At 43.2% G+C, this 23,324-nt stretch overlaps 1 protein-coding gene across 1 annotated transcript in view; it reads left to right on the top strand.

Annotated features, from left to right (window-relative positions):
* TANC1 (tetratricopeptide repeat, ankyrin repeat and coiled-coil containing 1) overlaps positions 1–23,324 on the top strand; it is a 244,883-nt gene that overhangs the window by 35,542 nt on the left and 186,017 nt on the right. The window lies entirely within an intron of this gene.

The raw sequence follows: 23,324 nt of genomic DNA, 5'->3' as shown, positions 1-23,324 counted from the left end.
GTTTTCCTCTAAGAGTTCTATAGTTTCTGGTCTTACATTTAGGTCTTCAGTGCATTTTGAGTTTATCTTTGTGTATGGTGTTAGGAACTGTTCTAATTTCATTCTTTTACACATAGCTGTCCAGTTTTCCCAGCACCACTTATTGAAGAGCCTGTCTTTGCCCCATTGTATATTCTTGCCTCCTTTGTCAAAAATAAAGTACCTATAGGTGTATGGGTTTATCTCTGGGCTGTCTATCTTGTTCCATTTGTCTGTATTTCTGTTTTTGTGCCAGTACCATACTGTCTTGATGACTGTAGCTCTGTAATATACTCTGAAGTCAGGAAGGTTGATTCCTCCGCCTCCGTTATTTCTCAAGATTTCTTTGGCTATTCGGGGTCTTTCATGTTTCCATATGAATTGTGAAATTTTTTGTTCTAGTTCTGTGCAAAATGCCATTGGTAATTTGAAAGGGATCTTAGAAAGAACTTAGAACAGTGCCTGTAGTTTTTACAGCACCCTCTCTGTGAAAAGTTGCCTTGAGTGTTGTCTTTTCCAGGATGTTTGCTTATTTACTTAGTTTTAATTTTTAAGTAGAGATAAACATTTTCTTTAACTATGGATACTGTCTTTAAGAGTACGACTGAATGAGAAAATATGATTCAGAGATTTAATAGGAAAACCAAGAGTGAGGTCTGATTTTAGTAATGAGAATATTGTTACCATCTGAATACTACATGAATACAAAATGTTTTATTAGATAACTAGAATAAAACATTTTTGGAGGAGTTGTTATTAGAGCACCAAGACATGTATCATAAAAAAGTGTTATTCTTTAGCCCAGTAGTCAAAACATCTTTGACATAGCAGTTTTATCAATAAAATACTTCTCATACCTGCAACATTTGTATATTTCTGAATTAAAATCATGATTAAATCCACAAAAAAAGAAATAAAGGAATGAGATAAGTAAATGTGGTTAGATATTCTAGTATCTTTTTTCTATATCCAGGCAATCACCTTGCACCCTCTACTTTTGATCTGGTTGAGAAGGAGTGAAAGTCATCTAGAAAAGAGAAAGCACATAGTATGTTTTGAAGGAGGGGTTGCTAGATTTTTGGAGTGGTAGGTGGATGAGAAATTGACAGAGAGGTACACTGTCAGGCAGATTGCATGTAGGATGTTTTGGGGAGTAAACCAGAAAGCTATCCTTGGCCATCTGCTTGAAAATGTTGGTGAGATGGTCACAAACCAAACTCCTAAGGATGACAGTGTTCCCATTAGGATGGTCTGGTCACATCACTTCCTCATAATGGATTATGCTGGGCATGCTGGACCAGAGGTGAATAATACAGTTCATACACAAGAATTTGTGCATATGAGAGCCTTATACACAATATTTGCAGAATTGCTTGCAAATTTGAAAAGTATTTCATCTATTTGAGGGGAACAGACTTGAATGGGGTGGTAAAAAAGGCAGCTAATCATTTGGAAGTGAGAAAGTGGAAATAATGTTGCCGAACCACAAGTTCTTACACCCGAGGCACAGAGAGGCCCAACATACCAATGTGTCAGAGTTTGGAGCAGAGGAAGGTGTTTTGGGGGCCGATCAAGGAGAATGGGTGGCTCATGGTCAAAGCCCCCAAACTCTCGGGTGGTTTCTGGGGAAGAGTTTTTATGGACAAAATTTGGGATGAGGAGACTGTTTCTTGGCTCCTCCTCCTTTGTTTCTACGTTTCCTCTCTTCCCTGATGAGCAGCTGTTTTGAATCTGCCTCTTGGAACTCAGGCAAGGTCAAGGAGGATGAATGAAGCCCATTTCCTATACACAAGAACTGGGGGGGAGGGGCATGGAGAGGGTTTATTCTGGGGAGGGCCCCACAGGATCCTGCTCCATTTCAGTCAGATGAAATCATTGGGTTTGACTTTGGCAGGAGGGCTGGGTGAGTAGAGAGGTAGTGAGGGGGTGCGGGGGTGACATGCTGGTCAGCCCCTAGGAGAGACGAGCCAGGAGGCTGCTGTCATTTCTGGAAGCGCAGGAGCGGAGCTAGAGTGGGACCCTTCTTGTCCTTGTTATGGAATATTTGTAGGTAAATTAGTCTTAGTTTACTTACAAATACTTCCTAAGATTGTCAAATCTTAGAAACCTATTTCTGAACTTAAAAGATGATGGGAAGGGAGACTGTCAAGTTCAAGACTACTGTTTGCTTACCTGGGCAGAGTGCTATAGTATAGCTCCAAGATAGAGCTCCTCAGCAACCAGCAGGTGGTAATGGATATGAATTTGTTGGGATGATGGTTGGGGTAGACTGGTCATCTACGATTTTCTATTGATCTCTTGCACTGGCTTTAACTACTATGATAAGTTGGGAATTTCAGGCGGATTTAGAATTCAAATGATTATTTCTTGAAGAACTAAAAGCAGACTGAAGAAATAGCTGATAGATTGCCCAAAGCTTCGTTTCCATTTGAGGATGCACGAAACTGGGTACTTAGTACTGAATGGAAAGTTGAATTTAATATCATTTCAACAGGGATGCAGTTTATTGATTACCCACAAATTAAATACTTGAGTGCTATTGGAGTATTTTTAGCGGAAGTGTTTCGCAAGAGAGAGAAAAAGGTCTCTTCTGGAAATAGATGGAGCAGATGTTAAAGAACCAGAAGAAAAAGGAAATATGGGCCATTGGTAGGTACTCCCCTTTCCTTCAAAACTTCCTTGAAAAATGGGATAGATAAAGGGACCCAGTCTTTGGCAGCATTCATATCTGAAGAAGTTTTCTTAAATGGTAGTCATAATATCATTCAGAAGACACTAGCTGTAAGTATTCCTGTCCTTAATTTTATATAAAAAAGCCTTAGTCACTCTCATAAATTATTGGTTGATGTGTTTGTGGCTTAGATGGGAAATTTGAGAAACTGTGATAGTTGGCAAATGCTTAGAAATGACAGAAATAGACTGAGAAACTGATAAAATAAGGATTTTGGGTTCCTGAGAGCCCTTGAGAACAGTGACCTCACTCAAAGAATGAAGAGTTATGCTGATTCCAGAAACATGACTCATTAGGGGAATGCAGCCGTGCCCTTCCCTGCTCTTTCAATGAAAAGGCGTGGGAGCATCCGGTGAAGGGCCTGGCCTAAGGGCCAGCCTGCCCATAAACCCTGCAGTCTTCCTCTTGGCCCTCTTTGTACAGTAAAAAAAGATCCGATACTAACACGTGGCTCTAGTGTACAGATTCAGTTCAGTTCATTTCTGTCGCTCAGTCGTGTCCGACTCTTTGGAACCCCATGGACTGCAGCACACCAGGCTTCCCTGTCCATCACCAACTCCTGGAGCCTACTCAAACTCATGTCCATCGCGTCGGTGATGCCATCCAACCATGTCATCCTCTGTCGACCCCTTCTTCTCCTGCCTTCAATCTTTCCCAGCATCAGGATCTTTTCCAGCGAGTTGGTCCTTCACATCAGGTGGCCAGAGTATTGGAGTTTCAGCTTCAGCATCAGTCCTTCCAATGAATATTCAGGACTGATTTCCTTTAGGATTGACTGTTTGGATCTCCTTACTGTCCAAGGGACTCTCAAGAGTCCTCTCCAACACCACAGTTCAAGAGCATCAATTCTTCGCTGCTCAGCTTTCTTCACAGTCCAACTCTCACATCCATACATGACTACTGGAAAAACCATAGCTTTGACTATACGGACCTTTGCTGGTAAAGTAATGTCTCTGCTTTTTAATATGCTGTCTAGGTTGGTTTTCTTTTCTTTCCAGATTATAATCTGCCAAATCCTATTTCAAGAATGTGGGAAGTGGATAACATTGAGAAATAAGTGTTTAGAGAAGTGAATGAAGAGCTTTAGAAATTTTTCTGTGGTCTCAATTTCCTCATCTAAACATAAAAGAAAGGTTTATTAGAATAATTTTATAAAGCCCTTTCTGGTTTTCAGTGAGTATGTCTATTTTGAAGAGATGAAGCAGGGAGGTGATATGTAATACTACCAACTTTGTTCTGGGTGCTTTATGTACAATAATTCTTTTTATCCTCATTATTTCATTCACTATAGGTAGGGATATCACTATTCTCATTTTATAAACAAGTGTGAGTAACATGGATAAGTACACTCAGCTACCACTACTCACTGGCTGAACTGGAATACAGAGAGATGGTCATAATAATAGTAACGGTGATTCATCGTCAGTTTTGAATGAAATGGAAAAGACTCAGTGTTTGGGGTGTTAGACTTGTTCTATTTTTTCACAGGTTACTAGAAGTAAAATAAACTTTAGAAAGAGAGTCAAATCTCAAATTTTATCCCTCAAACAGGGAAACTCATTCTTTAGATTGTTGGGATTTGAGAGAGGGGCGCTGAAAGGACACTCCACTTTTTCCTGTCAATCTGAGTTCGGAACCAGTTCTCAGAGAGACAGGAGAAAGACAGTATCAGGAATTCAAATGGTACTTTTTTTTTTTTAACTGATGGAACTAATGTTGGAGAGTATGATGTAAATGTTTGTCAACAGTGAGCTTCCTAATTGACTTGCACACAGTCATTAGGCTTGTCTGGCTGCTCACGTGGTGCCGTCCTCATAGAGCCAAGATGTTTAAGAAGGCTTAATTTTTTATTTTTATTTTAAATTGTTTTAAATTTTTTGGCCACACCACATGGCGTGTGGGATCCTAGTTCCCTAACCAGGGATTGAACTTATGCCTCCTGCTTTGCAAGTGTCCAGTCTTAACCACTGGACTGCCAGGGAAGTCTCAAGAAGACTTCAATATGTGCCTCCAGAGAGTAGCTTGGCATCTAGGAAAAAGAAGGTGGGGGGGGCAGTGTGCTTCTTCCCCTATCAACCCCCCACCCCAGTTTCTGTTCCCAACCTGCAAGGATGAGCTCTGTCACCAGGGCCTCTAGGAAGGGGTGAGTGTGGGGCCAGGATCGTAAGCTAGAGGGCTGCTCTCCACCTGAAAGGAGACAAGAGCCTCACGTATACCCTGCTTCCCAGTTCCACCCAGTAATAAATGCTATTCTGTTTCCCATGGCCAACAGCATTCTGGATATAAGTTTCATTCTACTCTAGATACTTTGTGAAAGTGAAGCTGAATTTAAAAACAAAACCAAACCATATCGGATGCTGAGGCCAATACTGCTGCTGTTTCCATTTTAGTAGATATCAAAGTAGAATCTTCTGGCTTATAATATTGGATTTGATGTTCTAAGAAAGTCACTCTTATTGTGCTAATAGTAATGTCTTTCAGAAACTGAATTCACACATATGCCTTTGGAACTTTGAAGTACCTTGGTCTTCGCTTTTTTCCACCCACTTTGGTGAGGTGGGGTGTGAATAGCTGGAAAACTTCAGATAAACAAAACTACCCCTTTCCATATGGCTATTAATGTCCATGCTGTGCTGGAGACTGAGTTTTAAAGTTGCTGTCTCCCGTCCCAGGCTATTTTTTCCTAAGAGTAATGGAAGATGTTCAACCTGAAAATTATTGTGGGCAACTGGCTTGTCATTTTCTAAAGTAACATTTTTATTCAACAAGGAAAAGAAATTTGCCCAACTAAATTATTCATAGGAATTACAGAACTTGTCATTTAGACTGGATGTTGGGATGCTCAGGGCATCTAGAAGACTGTGGTTAGGAGTAAAATGGCCTGAATATACAGCTCTACTTTTTTTTTTTTTTAAGGAAAGTTGAAGCTTTTAATTTTTTTTGACATTGGTCCTGATTCTGCTTCTTTTGGGACTGTAAGCTAGCTGCTCATTCAGTGTTCTAAATAAAGACAATTCCTTCTTCTCTTCTTGTTGGTGGCTTTTCATAGCATGTATGGCTCTGTTTTTAGTCAGGTTGTAAAGGTTCTGTATCCTTTGTCATGCATGAGGGTATATATGTGAGTGGCAGAGAAAATGGAGAAGGTGGCAAGCAAACAACTCCTCCAAGAAAAATTGAAGAGACTTTGTTAATTGTTCTGATCACTCCTTTTGTCCTTGGAAGGAAGGAGCATTTGAAACGTGAACTTGTCCCAATCTGCTTTGGGGCAGTAACTGGAGCCTAAAATGTTGAAAATCAATTATGTATTTAGGGAGATAAACCAGGCTGACATATTGAAGGCATATTGTATTCTGTTTGGTGGCCGAAAGCGGGCCAGTCACGTCATATTCCTGCAGTAAAATTGTGTCCCAAAGGGGGGAGACCCAGAGGATAACACATCTTTATGTATCCAAACTTCACAGAACGTGAGAGTGTTTATGCAGTCTTTGCCATTTGTCCTGAGAAAAACAATCCTATCTTAAAAGGGACTCTGCTTTTTGGATTGTTGGCTGCTAAGTATAGAGTTTGATTTTTTAAAAAAATACATTCCTGGCCCTGATTTATAGTGATGTGGTCAATTTGCAACGCATTGTACATTCCCTATGCCAATTCGGTGGTTAAGATCTTTGCAGGAGAGGGTAGAAAGAGTTTTAGATTTCTCCTGTAACCCACTGTGCCTTATAGTGCTGACTGCTATACAGCCGTTTGTAGATTTGCAGGATATTTGCATGGGTATTGTTTTATGTTCACCTGATAGGAAAGGTTCCCCAAGGACCGGGTTGTGTTGTATCTGAGGCTGTTTGGTTGGTAAACAGCTGTGTTAGTCTGTTAAGGCTGCCAGAACGGTCCCACAGATGAGGTGGCTTAAACAACAGAGATGTATTGTCTCAGGGTTCTGGAGGCTGGAGGTCCAAGATCAAGGTGTTGGCAGGGCTGGTTCCATCTGAAACCTGAGAGGGAAAGATGTGTATTAGACTCATTTCCTCGGGAGTTATTAGATAGCTGTCTTCACATCATCCTCTCTCTATGCGTGTCTGGCTCTGTGTTCAAATTCCCCCTTTTTATAAGGACACTCTGGTCATATTGGATGAGGGCCCCCAAGTATAAAGACTGTCGCCAAATACTGTCACGCTTTGAGGTCTGGGAGTTAGGTCTTCAACAAGAAGCTTTTTGAGTAAGGGTGGGGAGGGGGTGGACAGTTCAGGCCATAACAGCAGTGAAACTGAGGTCACATTCTCTTTTTGTCTCCGAATTCAGCAACTTTCCCAGCCCTGTTTAATAAAGATTTGTTACTTGGTTATCAGCTTGGACAGAGAAGGCCACACTTTCTACTCACAGAAATACCACCTCCCCTGCTCACTGATTCCTGGCTGGTAAATTGAAGCCATTTCTTATATGGAGACAGTTTTGTTTGAGGCTGTTTTTTAGGGAGTTTTTAAAACATTTGTCTTCTCCCCTTTAATCCCTGGAGTATAAAAATACTCATCATTTGATGCACACATTGGTTTTGAAGAGATAGATAGTGTGCACTTTGCCTGTGATTTTTTTTTTCCCCTTTTTGTCTTTTTGGTCCTTGCAGGGGAAAATGATCATCAGTGTTTGAGGGTTTATATATGGGACATACAGCCGCCCGGGTAGTTAGTCTCTTAACTCTCAGGCAGCTATAGAAATCAGAACCAGCCGTAGAACCAGGTAGTTCTCCCAATCCAAGTTTAAAATGTAGTATTTAAAAGATGAAATATATTCTATCACTTTGATTTTTCAGTAATATATAGAGAGATCTTTCCTGCCAAACAACTTGGTACCCAAAATGCATCAGTTTATTTAAGAAATTTCCAAGTGCAGTACAGTTTCTTCTTAGAGTGAGGTGCAGTTTGTTTGGCTCAGGATTGTAAATTTGTAGGGGGTGGCCCTGTATATGTTAGGGAATAAATATTTGTAGTGGTTCTGATGGCTTAGACAATAAAGAATCTGCCAGCAATGCAGGAGACTCGAGTTCTATACCTGCGTCGGGAAGATCCCCTGGAGAAGGGAATGGCTAGCCACTCTAGTGTTCTTGCCTGGTGAATCCCATGGACAGAGGAGCCTGGTGGGCTACATTTCAGTGTCGCTAATAATCGGACACGTCTGAGCAACTAATACTGAGTTGGGAGACTGCAGATACATACTGGATATAACGTGTAATTCTCAGGCTAAATGCAGTTTTCAGGGTTTTACATTTGCTTATATTTTACATCCTTTCTTTCTTTCTTTCTTTTTTTTTTAATGAAGGACAGACACAACAACATATGGAAATTTAAAAGTCAGACCTTGGTTGAAGTGGTTTGGGACAGTGCCTTATATGTGTTGGTTCGTAGCCTGGCAGGACTCTTGTTATGTTGGATGCTGTTGTGAAACAGGCATGGAAATGAAAACCTCTTGTCGCTGTTGCCCAGCATCTCCCAGTTCAAAGGCAGCCAGTTACATAGTGCTTGGCAGGAAGCTGCCCATTTTGTCTCTTTTTGAGAGAGGAGAGAGAATGAGGTGTCTGTGTGGAGCATTTGATAATTAAGGAAGAACAGCCCAGCCTCTGTAGATGGATATTAAAAGGCAAGCCCCCTGGCCTCGTAACTGTATCTGCTGAAGTCTCATCCCCACAAGCCTCCAGATGGGGAGAAAGCCATGCTGCACGGCTGTTAGATAGTCAACACAGTTCTTCCTAAACTATTAGGGGAAATGCAGTAGTTGGCTTTTGAGAACATGAATGTGTACTGTATTTGGGGTCTTAGGGTTCATTAACCACTTAATTCTAGCAAACAGCAGCAGGCCAAATTATGTCGGCTCTAGTCATTCATTTTTCAAAAATGGTTTTAAAGTATCAGTTCAGTCTCTCAGTTGTGTTCGACTCTTTGCGACCCCATGGACTGCAGCACGCCAGGCTTCCCTGTCCTTCACCATCTCCCGGAGCTTGCTCAAACTCGTATCCATTCAGTCGCTGATGCCAACCAACCATCTCATCCTCTGTCGTCCCCTTCTCCTCCTGCCCTCAATCTTTCCCGGCATCAGGGTCTTTTCCAGTGAGGCAGCTCTTCGCATGAGGTGGCCAGAGAATTGGAGCTTCTTCAACATCAGTCCTTCCTTTAAAGTATACATAAACAAAATTTACATTTTAACCATTTTTAAGTGTGTAGTTTAATGGCGCTAATTACATTCCAGTGGTTGTGCAGTCAGCGTACATCCATTCCCAGTACTTTTTCATCTTGACCCCAGGAGAAACTCTATACCCATTAGATACTAACTGCCCATTCTCCACTTCTCCCTGCCCCTCTAACCTCTATTCTACTTTCTGTCTCAGTGATTTTGCCTCTTCTAGGTAACTCATATTGGAGAAGGCAGTGGCACCCCACTCCAGTACTCTAGCCTGGAAAATCCCATGGACGGAGGAGCCTGGTGGGCTGCAGTCCATGGGGTCGCTAAGAGTTGGGCACGACTGAGCGATGTCACTTTCACTTTTCACTTTCATGCATTGGAGAAGGAAATGGCAACCCACTCCAGTGTTCTTGCCTGGAGAATCCCAGGGAAGGAGGAGCCTTGTGGGCTGCCGTCTATGGGGTCGCACGGAGTCGGATACGAATGAAGCGACTTAGCAGCAGCAGCAGGTACCTCATGTATGTGAAATCATTTAATATTTGTCCTTTGTAAGTGGGGGGTGTCATAATTCTTTATTTTTATTTTTTGGCCACACTTTGTGGCTTGTGGGATTTTAGTTCCCCAGGCAGGGATTGAACCTGTGCCCCCTGCAGTGGAAGCATGGAATCTTTTCTGGACTGCCAGTAAAGTCCTTCATAATTCTGAAGTTGTGTCTGAACAGCTTTCACCATATGCCTTTTTCTTTTTGATCATAATTTAGTAAGTAACTTTAGAATATTTAAGCTCTAGGACAGAAGTTTGAAACTAACATGCCCTCAGGGGCCAGAGAATAGTAACATCTAATATTTATAGAGCAGTTGCTGTGCATGAGGCACTTTGCAGGTAACGACACATTTCCCCTCACACCAGCCCATGAGGTAAACACTATTAATATCCGAGTTTGCAGATGGGAAGCTAAGAGATGAATTACTTGCCTGAGATAATGACATGACTGGTATGTGGCAGAGTGGAGATGCCAGCTCGGGAGGTCTCTGCTCCAGAGCTTGAGCTCTGGCGAAGCTCCGTGCTTATGCACAGGTAGAGGGGGCAAAGGCAGATGGGACCAGGAGCCAGCGAGGGAGTGAGCCGCTGGCGAAGGCTGAGCCCCACTGCTGGGGTTAATTATGGGGAGTAGTGGAGGTGGAGGGGCTGCACCGCTGTGGGGGTGGGGGTGTCACAGAGCGGGAACTCGGGCTCAGTGCTGCTGGCACTTGCGAACTTCCGAGAGGCCGGACTGTTATTTAGGGATGACCTTTTGATTTCTAATTGAGTTAGGTTGAGAGTTGGCAACCCAACTCAATTAGAAACTGCAACGAAGCATGTGGGCCAGACAGCATAGCTATGCCACACTGCTTTCAAGACATTTTTTCTGGAGGTTTCAGGATAGCCTTATTCTGATATATCCAAGACCCTTCGCCTCTTTGTACCCCTGGGATTCTGGTCACTTGCTGTTTTTTGGATCCGGAGGCAGGGTCTCGCCGATCTTCGCTTCCCCAGCTGCAATTTTGATACAGCGATTTTCAGTAAATGTCTGCTGAGCCAGTGATCTTACAGCACTCATGATTTCCTCCCTCTCGCTGCCAAGAGTTCACTGAAAGTCTAATTCAAAACAAAACAAAGCCAGTCGATTTTGAGAGGCTCATATCCTTTCAAGTAGAGCTTCATAATTTATTGTTTAATTTGGGGCTCCTTTGATTTAACAATGCTGATTAAAATAGGACTTTAAAGTGTGTGTGTTTTTTCATTTAGAAAATCCCACCAAAGAAATTCAAATATATGCTATGTTCAACACATACAGACCTGAGCCGCCTTATTTTAATAACAGCCAACAGAAGTGTGTGGGCGTTCTAGCCACTGTGTTAAGGTTTTTACATGCCTTATTTCTTTTAATTTGGAGTTACTTAATCAAGCGTTTGTGGATTTAAACTGAATTGTAGTATGGGAAGGGTTTCCCTGATGTCTCAGATGGTGATGAATCCTCCGGCAATGCAGGAGACCCAGGTTTGATCCGTGGGTCGGGAAGATTCCCTGGAGAAGGAAATGGCTACATTCCAGTATTCTTGTCTGGATAATTCCATGGACAGAGGAACCTGGTGGGCTGCAGTCTATGGAATTGGAAAGAGTCAGACACAACTGAGCGACTAACACTTTCACTAGTATCAGAAAGGCTTGAACACAACTAATTCAGCTTGCTGACTTTGCATATGAAGCTATTTAGGGCCAGCAAATTTAAGAGACTCATCCAGTGTCATACATCTGTTGTATGTATCTGTTGGCCAGAACCCTTTGGACAAACACATCTGTTGAGTGGTATAGATGTAACCTCCGATATGTAACTGTTGTGTGGTGTAGCCAGCACAGCTCCCCGTCCCTGCCCCCACCCCGCCCACACCCGCTTCCTGTCCAGCAGTCCTTTTCTAGACACCACAGTGCTTTTGTTTATCTTTTTACCAACTGTGGGAACACACTGGGCTTATTAGGTTAAAGCGTAATAATTTGTTACTCCTGTAGATAGCTTCTGAGCTATGGATCATTACCAGGGTATTTGGAATTGTTTGCTAGTACAGGTGTGGTTTTAGAGTATCTATTGTGCCTTTGTTGAACCAGCCGTAGTCTGGAGTTACAGGAAGCTAAGAAACCAAGTCCTTACTTCATTAGCCAAGAAACCAAGTCCTTACTTCATTAGCCCGGGACTCCAAACTAAAAGATCTGATCATCTTACAGATAAATACTGTAAATGAGAATGTAAGGTTAATGGTTTACTTAAAACAGGTAATTTACCTATGAATGACATAGTAATCACTGTATTTCTCTAATATTTGACCCTTTGCCTACATTTTGGTAGATGCCAGTGGTTTTCAAATCCAATTTAAGACATAGGGCAGGGTTGGGGCCCTTTTCTCATTCAACTGAAACTAATCAAGGCTTTTTTTAAAAAAAGTTATTTTCCCATTAACAGAAGTAATCTATGCTTTGATAACGAATTCTTTAAAAGTACTGAGAAGTAATTTTACCATTCAGAAATTTACTACCATTTAAAATAAAATAGTAAGTTTTATTTAAATTGAACAGACTATAACGGAAATTAAAACTGAAGGAATGGCTGAAATTAAGACTTTTCCCCCCTCAAAAGTTAATGTCTCCCCACACACACCTGAAGAAGATTGCTGTAAAATTCGAAAAAGATCTGAAAAATACTGACAAGCTAGCACAAGAATCCAGATTACTTTCAGATTTCCTATCTTTTCTACTTTACCATTTTGTCCACACACTTGAGAAGGAGGAACAATATAGAATGGCATATAATTAAGGGTTACAGTGTGAGATGTAGGCTAATACTGTAAGTTTAAGGGCTGGAGAGACGATTTGGAAACTCCCATTTAAACAATTAAAAACTAAAGGCAGCTGAGTACTTCCCCGGTAGTCCAGTGGTAAAGAATTTGCCTGCCCCTGCAGGGGACATGGGTTCAATCCCTGGTTTGAGAAGATTCTGGACAACTAAGGGGGGACAGCTAAACCCATGCTCCACAACTACTGAGCCCGGGGTGCCCTAGAACCTGTGCCCCGCAGCAAGAGAGTCACGGCAATGAGAAGTCTGTAAACCGCAGCTAGAGAAAGCCCACACACAGCAGTGAAGACTCAGTGCAGCCAAACATTACGACATAATAATAAATAAAAAACATTAAAAAAAAAGACAGCTGAAAAATTTTTCTAGAGAAAGCACTAGAGAGATCTGTATCTTTTTCATCATTTTGAAATTGTACAAGAAAAGTTTTGCTTTTAAACATAGGTTTTAAAGCCCTGGATATACATTTGTTTTGCTTCCTCACATCAGCCTGTGGTGGGTGGTGTTCCTATTCTGATCATCAAAGTCTTGAAGGCTGATGGAGGAGAAGTGACTTGATTTCCATGAGGTGATGCTGCTAGTCAGGGGAAGTGGCCAGGACGCCAGTCTTTCTCAGCTGGTGCTCCTTCCAGTGTGTTATTAGGCAGGAGATGGAGGTGTTACACAGGCACAGTTCTGTATCACCAGACAGTCTTACCTCGAACAACTTTGGAATCAAGCAGGCAAGCCCGCTGGGCAGTCCAGAATAAATGGCACACATGTGCGCTGTGTACCTTTCTTCAGAGCTTGTGCCTGGGGGGTCTCTATTTTCTTTCATCTGGAGGCCATTTGACCTGTGAACATTGGTGTATGTTCAGGGGTTCTGTCCATAAGAAATGACAGTTTGGAAGTTAGAAGTGGAGGCAGGCTGTAGAAGTGAGCTTGCTTGACTCTGCAAGGACGTCAGCTGGGAAGAACACAGGCTGTGCAGCCTGACAGACCTTTCTGAGATTCTTTGCTGCAGGACAACAGCTGGGTTTTTGTGATGACTGCAGGTTAGGTCTTGTTAAATTCCTCCGTATTTATCAGTACTTACTGTTCCCATATCATCATATGATGATAAACAAACTTAGGTTCTTTTCCTAATTTCTAGAGGGGCTGATGGTTGCATATGTAAATACCTGACAGTCTAAGGGGCACGCTGCAGAGATGAATGGGATATAGTGGGAGCACGGGGGAATTGAAGACTGTAAATGTACTGTACTCTGTACTGAGTGAAAGGAAGAGGGTGGGGTCTGGGGAAGTGAATCGGAGGTGTCTACATGGAATGAAAGGACACTCTGGATAGAGAGCCTGTGTATGACAATGAGGTAGCTGGGCTCTAGTAAATAAATGTTGGAATGTTACTCCAAATGGGTCATGTAGGGCTTTAAAAAGTCACCTTAGAAATTGTCAAAGACATGCAAGTAGTGAGGTAATATGTGCCACTGTATACCCATCAACAGTCTGCACAAATATCAAATCTGCCAGTCTTGTTTGATTAATCACGATTGTTTTTAAATGTGGTTAGAATATTTTGAAGCAGTTTCCAGGCTTTATGTGTTGCTGATAAAGACTTCAGTGTACGTCTTCAATTGATTAAGATCCACCCCCCAGGCCATTTCACACAATAAAATACAGATAATTCCGTAATACTCATTCAGTACAAAGTCCATAGGCAGGTTTCCTTTATTAACCCAGGTTTGATACTTACAGGGAGCTATTTCATTGTCTAAAAGATTTATTGATATTTGCTCAGCCCACTTTTTTAGGAATGTTGTGTAATTGGGGCATTACTCTAAAGCCACGTTTTTATTCTTTTGTTTAGTAGTGTTGTATACCTTGTCTTTTTTTTTTTTTCTTTTTCTTTTTAATTTAATTTAATTTTTTTAAATTTTAAAATCTTTAATTCTTACATGTGTTCCCAAACATGAACCCCCCTCCCACCTCCCTCCCCATAACATCTCTGTGGGTCATCCCCATGCACCAGCCCCAAGCATGCTGTATCCTGCGTCAGACATAGACTGGCGATTCAATTCTTACATGATAGTATGCATGATAGAATGCCATTCTCCCAAATCATCCCACCCTCTCCCTCTCCCTCTGAGTCCTTGCAACGAAAAGAATAAAATACTTAGGAATATATCTACCCAAAGAAACTAAAGACCTATATATAGAAAACTATAAAACCTTGTCTTATTTTTGATTGTTTTAACTCATACTGAACCTAGTGGAGGGCTGTGCCCTATAACTGTTTATAATACTTGTCAATGTTTTTCAGTCGCTAAGTTGTATCCGACTCTGACCCCATGAACTGCAACACACCAGGCTTCCCTGTTCTTCACTATCTCCCTGAGTTTGCTCAGACTCATGTTCATTGAGTCAGTGATGCCATCCAACCATCTTATCCTGTTGCTCGCTTCTCCTATAGCAAGGCCTTTTCCAGGATTTGGCAAGCATTCCAAACTGGGAGGGCTAGATTATAAATGGCATAAGGTCCTCTGACCAGTTCCTTTGGTTTTGCTTCAGTTTTTAGCTCTCTGTGTTTGTTCATGAGTTGGAAGTGTGAAGTTTGTTCTGTATATTGCTACCCTTGTAGCCATTGGAAGCAGTTTTCTCACATGCCTTCTTGCTCGGACCAGCCCAATGTCTGTACTCAGATGTCAGGCTTGTTGCAGTCCCCATGGGCTCAGCTTCACTTTCAGGGGCCGGCCTAGGTTGCCCTTTACTTTGAGGCTTTCCTCAGTGACTTCAGCCTTCTTTGCTTCCCTGTCCCCTCTCCTTTCCTGCTACCCTGCACTTTAGCCCATAATTATATGCTTATCTACATTGTTTATACTTTGCCTGCAAGTAGGCTGTATGAAGCAGTAGAAGGGATGGGAACTTTGAAGCCAGCATAATCTGAATTCCTGAGCCTGTTTCCTCACTGTTAAAAAATTGTGGTTTAAAAAAAAGACTTAAAAGTTAAATTTTAAGTGCGCAGTACACTATTGTTAGCTCTAAGCATAATGTATAGCAGATCCGTATAACTTTTTCACCTTAAATCACTGAGACTTGAACCGCAGTGCTCCATTTCCCTTCTCCTCTCCCTGTCCCCTCACGATGCTTGCCCCAGCCCCTGGCAACCACCATATTCTCCTTTCTGCTTCTAGGACCCTGACTGCTTTAGACACCTCATGTGAGTTAGAATCATGCAGTATTTGTTCTCCTGAGGTTGGCTTATTTCATCAAGCAAGCTTAATGTCCTCAAGTTTCATCTGTGTGGTAGCATATGACAGGATTTTCTTTTTCTAAGGCTGAATAATACTCTATTGTATGGATATGTCACATTTTCTTTGTCTGTTCATCTGCTGATGGACATTTAGGGTGCTTCCAGTCTTAGTTATTGTGAATCAGGCTATAGTGGACGTGGGAGTGCAGATGGCTCTTTGAGATCCTGATTTCAATTCTTTTGGATAAAAACTCAGAAGTGGGCTTGCTGGATCACATGCCTCTTTTTTTCTTTAAAGGTTTGTAATACCTTAAAGAACTTGTGTGGCAGGTAATGCCTGGCACACAGAGTGGGTTCTCTCCTGTCTGGAGTCCTTGAGAAGCCTTTTTTTTTTTGTTCATGTATATTTTCTGTGCTTTATTAAAGAACTTTATCATAGTACTTTTAGCTTTACGCTAATGCCATACTGTTTCTGACCATGTGCTTAATAACTCTGAGAATTATTTTGAGAGAAGTCATTATCCCACCCCCCAGCCCCCAGTAAAAGCAAACCAAGAAACCCAACAACAGAAAAACTCAGACTTTTATTCACTGGTCTCTCACAGCAGCTATGTCATTGAGGAAGTGTTGACACTGCTTTTGGTTTTTAAATGACTGTGTGTTTTTCCTTCCCAGGACTGAAAAAATTGCAAGGTTGGAATTTTCAGGATTGTTAACAAGATCAAAAAGCAAAGATACAAAGCCAAGAGGGAAAAGTCTTTCTGCAAAATAGTGGTAGAAAGCAGAAAATGGTAGAATTCTGTAGAAAATGATAGGTGTTGCAAAAATAAGCTTTGACCAGAAAATGAAGGTTGCTGTTTTTCAAGTTATTTTGAAGTGAAAGAGTTTAGCCAGCCAGTTTTTAATGTCTGATTTTTTTTTTAAGGCTATGGATAAAAATGTACGTATAAACTTAGCTTTGTTAATGAGATATTAGAAGATGATTTGATTTCTAGCAGAGAATAATTATCTAGTTATTCTCATATTTTATATTCAGTAGCTGGCTTTCTCCATGGCTCAGCTAGTAAAGAACCTGCCTGTCAATGCAGGAGACACAAGATACCTGGGTTTGATCCCTGGGTCAGGAAGATCCCCTTGAGAAGGAAATGGCACGCCCCTCCAGTATTCTTGCCTGGGAAATTCCATGGACAGAGCAGCCTGGTGGGCTACAATCCTTGGGGTTGCAAAGAGTTGGACACGACTGGGTGCGCATGCTTGCACATTCAGTAGCCATGGGTGTTAGCTTTGAAGTGGTTTATAAGAAGTCCTCTGACTTCAGCACCCACAGCGTGGGGGTGTTGAATGCTCAAGGAAAAGATTTATCCCACATTTTCTCTTGCTTTGTTGATGTTTTAGTTGATGAGGTTTTCATTTCTGATATGTTGAGATTCAGATAGGTTAAGTAGCTGCAGCCCAGTGGGTTCAGCTTAGACCGCCAGTACCCTGGAAGATGATCAAGTACTATGCAGCATCTCAGAGCCCAGGGACCTACAGGTTATCTGGCTAGGGGCTCAGGCTGTTATCAGAACTGAATGAGAGGATGACCCAGGCCTGTGGAATGCAGGAGAGAGAAGCCCTGTTGTTAGACACAGCAAGGTCAGGGTTGGTTAAGCAGCAAGAACAACTTGGCTCAAGCTGTTTGAATCTGTTCTAGAAATTCCTGCTGGATGGAGCCAGGGAGGGGCAGGTGGGGGCATGGGTCAAGAGGCTTCAGCTGTGGGGAAGGAAGGACGGGCTGTGGAAGCTAGAAGCACAGGCCTGGCCTGGCAGCCCTGCACAGCTCAGACGTGATGAGATAAGGTTTCAGTACCTGGTGACTCATGGTAGCCTGCTTGTAAATGGACAGGTCTTGGAGTGTAAGTGGCATAGTAAACAATGAACTTGAAACAACACTGAGAGTTACTTTTGTGAATGTGGAAAAAGAGTTTCTAACTCAGTTTACAGAAAAAAAATCCTTGAGCCAAGTGTAAATCATAACCTTATGATTATAGAACTACCAGTTAGATTCATTACTCTCTTTACGAAAGCAAATTGTTACTTGAATGCTGCTACTTATCGAGATATAAATATGAAATTATCCAACAATTAGTTCCGAATAGATGTACGATTGAGGCCACTGGAGGTTAGCTTTCCTTTAGGTCAAGGATAAACTCACCCTAACCTTTGCAGTTTCAGATGGTTGCATGCAGTTTGGCCCAGAATTTATGCCTAGGCTCTAAATGGCAACCCACTCCAGTATTCTTGCCTGAAGAATTCCATGGACAGAGGGCTTACACGGACAGCTGGCTACAGTCCATAGGGTCGCACAAAGTTGGACACAACTGAGGTGACTTAGCACTCTGTCCCATACAGACTAGATTGGAAGATAAATTGAGGCTTGTCTCACTGATCACAGGACCCTAAGGTAAACCTGTGTTTTTAAAAATGCTATCAGAAAGCATGAAAATCAGTATCTTTAAAGACTATAGAAATCTTCAGGCTACTTTAAAACACTCATTTAAATACCTCCTTCCTTAAGATCAGCTGGCTACAGGGCTTCTGGATAGCGTTAGTAGCTATCAGCTGTGAGATGCAGAGATGAGGGGGCATGGTGTTCATACAAAGGTGCAGTCCCTCTGCTCAAGGAAGTTTATGATCCAGAGAGCAGCTTTACTCATAAATAGCATAAGAAAAGATAGATGGAAAGCGATGAGCATATGGCAGGTGTGGGCGTAGCCAGAAGAAAGGTTCCCCATCAGAACGGCCACGCTGAGGGTTGTGTGCTTGCTTTTGAAAGTCTGTCTGGGTGGTCGCTGGTTTGGGACAGACATAGGGACATCGCATTGCAGTAGGACGCAGTGCCCATTGCTGTTTCTGATAACACTTGATTCGTAGCCCCTGAGGTCACTCACTGTGGGCATCTTCTCTCCTGAAGGTAGTGACTGGAGGCACCATCCCCCAGAAGGAAATAACCCTTACTTTGTGCCTGGGGTGATCTCTCAGAGCCGCTACTGGTGCTGTATTGAAACGCTTTCTTTGTTTAGGTGTTCTTGGACTTTTTGAGGGACTGAGAGCCAATTTCTTCCTCTGTAACTGCCTGTAATCATTTCTCAGGACTGTTCGCTATGCCTTGATCTAGCAGTCACCCTCCAGTTTCTTAATTTATGGTGACCGGGGAAAACAAATATTTCCCTCCTGTTAGCATTTTATCTAAAAAAGGAGTAAACCTAGCTCTCAGGGAGTGCCTGGGAAAAGAGGTGTTGCATAAAAATGAGGAGAAATTGGGAAGTTCTCTTCTAAATTGTACATGAATTTAGTGATTTTGGCAGCTTCAAAGACGAAATAGATCTTGGTTTCTAGCTGTTGGCTGGAGAGTTGAGGTTGCTGGCTTATTTCTTTTGCCCCTCCTCACTCTTTCTCCAGTAGCATGTTAATTTTTCTCCCACCCTTGCGTGAAACAATCGTTATGGAAAGGAGAGATCAAAAAGTTTTCTCAGGGAGGAAAGAAGAAGGTGAATGGAGGAAAACCTGAGGCTGAAGCAGGAGCTTGGTCTGTTAGTCAACCACTGCTCTGGAAACCCAAGATATACTCTGCCCTGTGGAAGACTGAGAGGGATGATGTGAACCCTCCCTTCAAGAAGCTTGAGGTTTAGTTGAGAGGAAGAGAGCTAACAGATCGGAACTCCACAGCTGAAAATGCTGGAGAGTTTTGCATCTGATATGAGTTCAGAGAGGCGTGACATGACTCAGGAGCTTGGAGCCAGCAGTGCTGAGGGCCAAGAGGTATTTGAATGAAAGGCCATGTAGTGTACTTTGAGGAGACCAGATACCTTGAGAGACCAAGAGGGAGGGTGAGTTAATGAAAGCCCAGGTAGGAAGTAGCAGAGGTAATGGAGGGGTTTAGCAGCACATCTGATAAACCCATTTCCAAGGAGGAGTTGGTGAGTTTATGATGCGTCCACAGGCTGTTGTGTCTGTATGGCTGATTAAAAAGCAGACTCGTGGGCTGCACTCCAGGTATTTTGATTGCCTTCTTATGCTGTCTGGGGGTGTCTAGAAATGGCCCAGCGTATCTGGTACAGGTGGCCTGCACCATAATTTACTCTGGGCAGCACTGGTAAAGGATGGATAAAGTAAAACTGCTTAATTCCTCCATGAGAGACTGAAATTGGGAAGGAGGTACCCAGCTGAACAGCCTGCTTTTTGTCCCTCTTTTACAGGACAGGTAGAGAGCAGGTAGCCCTGTGAACTAAGGAACATGGAAGTGAGGCTGGAATTAGCTCTCAGCTGGAGATTGCTCTTGCAGGCCTCACCTTCCTAGGTACCAGCTTCTCTCTCATCCACATGCTGTCACATCTGAGAACATCATGATGGTAATTGAAATGAGGTTTGGAGTCAGCTCTCATATGAGCCTAGGAAAGCTTTGATCTTTGGACATTGTAACTCCAGACAGCCTATAATGAGTGTGTGCTTGTCAGATTTAGTGAGCAAGAAAATATGGGTTATCAGTTAAAAAAATCTGTTAGTACTATTAGAAGAACCAAGAGAAATCACAGTGATAAGTACAGTTCTTCACATCTGAAAACCATTGATAATAATCGCTTCTCACATAGCAAACACTTGACTCCAGGATGTTCTTTACAGATGAGCTTTGAATTGTTCTTTTATCAACTCCATGACGAGGGCCATCCAGGACTTACTTAAGGAATGACCTGGGTTTTCCCCACCCATGTCCTTCCTCTGGGAGTGTGCACCCCCAGGCCCCACCTTGCACCCACCCTAGCGATCAGCCCCTGCGCAGTGTCACTCACTCCAGCTCCCTTTGGCTCTCTACCTGTTAATTTGTGTCTCTCCTCCCACTCCCTTTGTTTTGGGTGTGAATATTTGCTGCTCCCCAACTGCCAAGACAGAAAAAAAAAGACCCTGAGGATAGGTTAGCGCAGAAGTTCCAAGTCCTGGTTTTGCATTAGAATCAGCTGGTCAGCTTTAAAAAGTAACCACATTTGGGTCCCTAGAGGTTCTGTTCTAAATCTTCTGGGCATTAGAATTTTTAAAGCTCCTCAGGAGATTCTGATGGGTGGTGAAGGATCTAAATCACCTCAGTGGACAGTTTAACGGTACTAGTAGTAAACCTGTGTTAAGGAAAATGGAAACTGCAAGATTTGAAATGGAAGCAAGTAGTTTTATATAATGCCTGTTGCAGCTCAGGTCCCAGATGCATGCTGAGTCTCCAGAGTTTTCCTTCTTCCTATTTTCTTGCCTTTGTTTAAGCCTGCTTTCTATTAAGCACCAGCATCCAAAATGAAGCAAAACAAAAACAAGAGCTTTCTTTCACTGGCTTCATGATTTCTGTGGTGGTGTTTTCCACTGTGCTGCATGAGCTCTCAGATACAGTGGGGTGTGACCCGGTGAAGGCTGCCAGCTTCATCTCTCTGGTCGCCCTCTCTGGGCCTCACACTCTGAGGAGCAGTATTCAGTGCAGCGGGACCCAGTGTCACCAGAGGCCGTGGACTGCTACACGGGATCACTGGCCACACACTGTGGGTGGCAAACATTCCTTCACCTTTGTTTTGTGGTCTGAGGATGCCTGGTGCTGGGTTTTGGGAAGGATGCTTAAGAGAAAAAAAGCTTATTTCTGTTGGATAAACAACTTTAATGTCTCTCTGTTCATCTTTGAAACAGAATGAGGGCCAGGAGGTAAACCCTAATAATTCCTTTCGAAAGGCTTTTGAAAATTTTACTTTTAGGAGCCAATTGGAAATTAGATCCATGAAAATAAAAAGCTAGTGATTTGGCAGTTGAATGTCATCACCCACCTGGTCTCTAAACTCCTGTATTTTAGGTTGCATAAAAAGTTCCTTCAATAAGTTTACTTTGTCTCCTTTTGCAGTTTACATGAGAATATTATATAGCAAAATGCTTGTTTTTCAAAACTTGCTTGGGCCCAAATATTGGACTGCACGCTGAAAATGAATGGAGCCATTGCAGTGGTCGTGCTAAGTTGCTTCAGTCGTGTCCGACTCTTTGTGACCCCATGGACTGTAACCTGCCAGGCTCCTCTGACCATAGGATTTTCCAGGCACGAATACTGGAGTGCGTTGCCATTTCCTTCTCCAGGGGATCTTCCTGACCCGGGGACTGAACCCACATCTGTCATGTCTCCTGCATTGGCAGGCGGTTTCTTTACCATTAGTGCCGCCTGGGAAGTTTTAGTGGAGGAATGCTAAAACAAGAAAATATAAAAAGTAAAAAGGTCCACTTTTTCCTTGACTAACATAGATTTTTAAAGGACAATTGAAAACTCGAGACATAGTTTCTCTTCTGAGTCTGGTGGATGAGTGATCTAACCGTAGTTATAAGTAACTCCTCAAACACCACTCAGAGTTCCTCTGGTCTCCACCTCCCTTTTTCCTTTCTGTAATTACTGAATGTGGCCCTTAAAACCCATGTAGGACCAAATGCAGAATCTAGACTCTGTGATCGCATCACCACAAATCAGGCTGTAGGGACAGTCCTTCTTGCAGAAGGTTGCCTCCCCTTTGGGACCTCTGTAATTTACAGTGCTCTGTTTGTCATCTTAAACTCAGAAAGGACTACCCGCCCCCTGCCATCACAGAAGTAGTAAATGGGTTGCTGTGAGTGGTGAACAGGCCAGAGAGAGCACGGGGTGTATCACCACCTGTTAGTGGTGAGAGTGCACACTTGTCCGTGGTTGCTCTGGGCGGAGGGTCTGTGCGACAGTGGGCAGCTGTGGCGGATATTCTTTTATACTTGTCTGGCAGTTGTGGTTGGGACTGTTGAGATGCCTGCCTCTGCTGCTGAGGTGTTTTGTGCGAAGAGGTTGGCTGAAGTCCTCGCAGCGGGTGTGAGATGGACTCCTTCCCTGGTTGCCAGACTCTCGGCAAAGAGGCAGGTGATTCCCTTACGGGTGAACCCTAGGAGGATGCCTCGGACATTTGAGCTGTGGTTCACCAGCTGGTGCTCTGCTACAGTGAATGCATCAGTGCTCCCAGTGAGGTCAGCAACCTAGGGAAGCAGAACCTGGGGGTCGCTCAGAAGTCTGGGCAGCTTTGGGGGCTGTTGCTGAATGTGAGGTGAGATTTGATGTCAAGGGACCACCTGGACCGGGTAGGTTTCTCCTCCATGTTCTGCTTGAATGAGATCTCAGCTCTCTGAGGTGGAGGTGGGGAGCACTGGGCTTGTCCCCTGCCTCTGTCCCTGGTTTCCTCCCAGAAAGAGCTCCCGTGCTCCATTTTCATCTCTGAAGTTCAAGTGGGTTGTGATGGAGGGGTGTGGAGGTGTGGCATGTCTTATAGAGCTCCTCATCAAACAGACTTAACGGGGAAAAGAGGCCTCTGCCCCGCCTTTGCATGCACAAACCTATTACTCTCCGGGGCCCTGCCAAGGTGGTTTCGTCGGCCCCAGCGTGACTACGCATGATCCATCCTCTTTGGCAATGAAGCCCGGCAGCCTTGCTGCGAGGGGACTGACTTGGGCAAGAGCCCGGTTGTCGGTGTATTGGAGCTTGGATAGCACTCTTGAAAAAGAAATCTTCCGGGACCAGAGTAGCAGTAAGAAAAATATTTCCCAGGGAAATGGAGTCCGAGTCAGTCACAGAGAACCTCTTGTTGGAAATCCTTCAAGGAACAAACGCGCCTTGGCATGTGCCTCTTCTTGTGAGAACAGGAGGGTGGTGGAGAGGCCAGCTGGGGAGGAGGGGCGGCGGTCAAGGCAGAGGCAAGCAAGCGCTAGGACACAGGTGCCTGCAAGGGGCT

The sequence above is a fragment of the Budorcas taxicolor genome, chromosome 2 (assembly GCF_023091745.1).
Source record: "Budorcas taxicolor isolate Tak-1 chromosome 2, Takin1.1, whole genome shotgun sequence".
Taxonomy (NCBI): Eukaryota; Metazoa; Chordata; class Mammalia; order Artiodactyla; family Bovidae; genus Budorcas; species Budorcas taxicolor.
Note: the sequence above shows the minus strand (reverse complement) of the source record. Positions and strands in the feature narration are given on the sequence as shown.